Consider the following 3,458-nt stretch of genomic DNA (forward strand, 5'->3'; position numbering starts at 1 on the left):
TCGAAGATGGTGTATAGCGAATGGAATTAGGAAATTGCATTGTTCTATTCTGTATTTGACTACGACTCGATTTATTGTTTGTCTGTGCAGTTCTAATCTGTAATTGAATAGATTGTCTCCTAAGTCTGATTCAACATCTGCACTTGGATATCTATTGGTTTAACTATAACGCCCCAATTTTCGGGAATCCTGTGACTGTTGGCATAGGTTTAATTATGTTAGTGGGCCTCTAGAAGGCCCAAGCATAAGATAGAACCCGGCAATTTTAGTTAATTTTTGTTCCATAAGAAAAAAGGGGTGAAATTATGAAATAGGACCTATGTGAAAATGTTTGAAAGTGCTATAGGCTAAATTGAAGTGGCCAAATAAATAAGAGTGCAAAATAGGAGGATTTGCATGACAAACCTCCCATTTTACATGAAGTGGCCAGCCATCATGTTGTTATAGACAAAATGTACACTTGATATCCATAATTTATAGTACAAATTGATACAAATTGATAATAGGTTAGGTAAATGTTCCTTGATAATAGGTTAGGTAAATGTTCCATGATAATGGGTTAGGTAAATGTTTCATGATAATAGGTTAGGTAAATGTTCCATGATAATGGGTTAGGTAAATGTTTCATGATAATGGGTTAGGTAAATGTTTCATGATAAGAATTTCATGTCTTTTGTATTAAAGAATTAAATGGATGAAATATGAAGTTTTATTAAAAGAAAAGGGTGAAAAGAACAAAGTTTTGTCCATCTTTGTTCATCATAGCTGAAAGTTAGAGAAGAGAAAGGAGAGGAGAAAGCTCTTGAGTATTCGGTCATTAGGAGGAGGAAAATTGAAGGTAAGTTCTTGGTACCTTGCTTCTATTTTGAGGTTCATGAGTTCTTCTTGATTCTACCTTAACTCTTGAAGTATATTTTGATTTTTAGTTGTGTTGTGAGCATTTAGTCATGAATTAAAATGAAGGAAATGGTTGTTGTTTCATGTTCTTTTGATGAAAAATGGAAGATAGGTGAAGTTGAGCCAAACAAATGAGCATGCATGTGCCTTAGATGTTAAAGGGAAAAATCAGCTAACATGTTGTGCTTTAAAATGATGAAATGGAGATTATACTTAAGTAAAATCATAGATATGTGATGATTGATTGGTGATATACATGTTTAAATAACATGCTTGCAAAGTATGTGTGAAAGAGTGATTTGGTAATAAATCTGCTTGGGACAGCAGCAGTAATGTGACTTTGGAAAATCACCATAAATTGTGGGAGATGAATTAGAAGCTGAATAAATTATGTGATTAAAGCTTATTGAGTCTAGTTTCTAATGAAATAAACAAGAACATATTTTGAATTCTGTACATTGAGAAATTTGATTCGTAATGAAGAGTGATCAAATTAGTCAAACAGTGAAACATGGGAAACTTTGAGAAAATTATGGTATTGATTGGCTAAATCAAAAATTCTGAAAATTTTATGGATAGAAGATATATGAGTCTATTTTCAGGGAAAATTAACGGCACTTGATTTGGAGTTTCGTAGCTCCAGTTATAAATAATTTAGTGACTGTTGTTCAGGAAGACAGCTTGCAGTGAAATTATGATTATGTGGTAAACATTGACAAAAATTTGTTAATGAGTTGCTTATTGATTTCTTATAAGTTTACTATGATCTGTAGGTGTGGTTGGCCGAATATTGTAAGGGGTTAATACGTAGTTTGTATTTGAATAATTAGATTAACGTGTTAGTAATCCAATTGTAGGCGGTTCGTGTGTGGATCTCGTCAAGATATCGTCGCAAAATGTGTGTAACTAACACCTCTTTCTTAGTCTAGATCGGCAAAAGTCGAAAAGTCGAAATGCCGAAAACCGTATTTTGTAGATTTATGAAAAGCGAATGCTCATGAGGTAAATCGATTAATGTTTTTGGTAAGCTGCAATGTTTGGACCGCAAAGTGCATGATTTCGTGTTCTCGATATTTTTGGGCTTAATGGGCCAAAATTGGAATGATGGGCCAACTGCCCAATTCGGTAAGAACCCTCGGTAGTGATTTCGTTAGTACGTGAAAGGTAGGAATATGCATGAAAAATCCTAAAATAGATAAATTCTGAAATACCTTTAAAAGTGGAAAATTTACGCTTTACCTCGGAAGATAAATTACCAAATACCCCTAGGTTAAATTGACCTAAATGCATGTTTGATCGTTGTTATTTATCTGCATGCCATGTTGTTATTATCTGATGCATGGGATGGGATATTGACGGAGGAAGTACTGAAAGTGGCTTGTCCACGTCTTGGAGGCTTTGCCTCAATTTATCGTTAATCGAGCAGAAGGTCAAGAATCGTGGAGTGTTAAATGGGTGGGTTGAGCTATTCCCCACATGGAGTGTATGGCTGGTACGGTGGAGTGTAGTGGTTGGTGGGTTGAGTAGTCTCCCAAATGGGCTTGCATATGTTTACCGATGTTGCATGTATTTTGAAATGGGCCTATGGGCCATCTGTTATCTGAATAAGGGCTAAGGCCCAGCTTTATTGTAATCAAAAGGGCTCGCCAGACCATCATTACTGAATGGGCTTAGCCCAATAGGCTTGAGTGACTTGGGCTTTGAATGGGTTTTCCTTACACACCGAGTTTCCCAAACTCACCCTTTTATTTTCATCTACGCAGAAAATCCCCAACCATAGTGGGCTTGGAGCTGTGAGGGAATTCGGAGTGGCCACCCGTTCTGAAAGTTTGATTTTCTTCTGGTGAATTGGACATCCTTTTAATTACGTTTGTGGTTTTGGGCTTTTAAATGTAATAAGGCCGCTTATTTATTTTTGGTGGTTTTTAATATGTATTACTAAGATAGGTAATACTTATTTTAACTGTTGAAATTGGATAGCTTTAGGGCGCGTTTTCAAAAACAACAGTTGATTTCAAAATAACACGACAACAAGCAAAGCTTCCGCAATGAAAGTATTTTCCAAAATTAATCACTTTTCCTAAAAATCACTTAATCGAACCGGTTTTCTAGAAATATCCATGACGTTAAGGTGTGGTAATGGCGGTTTGCATGTCTAGGATTGGATCCGAAGGGAGCTTGGTACTTAAGCAGTCCGATGGACTCACCACCTCTTTTCCGGTTTCCTACCTGGTGCACAGCTTCAATTCACTTTAACCCTTAATGAATTAATCTTTTGAACATCAAGTACGATTTTCTGGACTTAGAATGGAATATTTTTTTAACGTTTTTGATGTGGCATGCCGGATCCGGCCATAACTTCTGGGCTGGGTTTGGGGTGTTACATTAACCATGACTCTATTGAATATATATAGTTGGTTTCTTTATGAGGTATTAATTTATTCTGTTGTTGAATGAACTACAGGTAAATCAAAAACTTGAGCGGGTCGGCGAATGGGAAGCTCGACTATGCTGCTTTAAACTATTTAGTACTATTAGTATTGTTAGTTAACTTTTCGTAT

The 3,458-nt window shown here is 35.9% G+C and overlaps 1 long non-coding RNA gene across 1 annotated transcript; it reads left to right on the forward strand.

Annotated features, from left to right (window-relative positions):
- Positions 1-714: 714 nt before the first annotated feature.
- LOC128293723 (uncharacterized) lies at positions 715-2,951 on the forward strand. The gene is made up of 2 exons (XR_008283906.1): positions 715-838; positions 2,661-2,951. It is a non-coding gene; the product is annotated as an uncharacterized LOC128293723 (long non-coding RNA).
- Positions 2,952-3,458: the final 507 nt, after the last annotated feature.

The sequence above is a fragment of the Gossypium arboreum genome, chromosome 6 (assembly GCF_025698485.1).
Source record: "Gossypium arboreum isolate Shixiya-1 chromosome 6, ASM2569848v2, whole genome shotgun sequence".
Classification (NCBI taxonomy): domain Eukaryota; kingdom Viridiplantae; phylum Streptophyta; class Magnoliopsida; order Malvales; family Malvaceae; genus Gossypium; species Gossypium arboreum.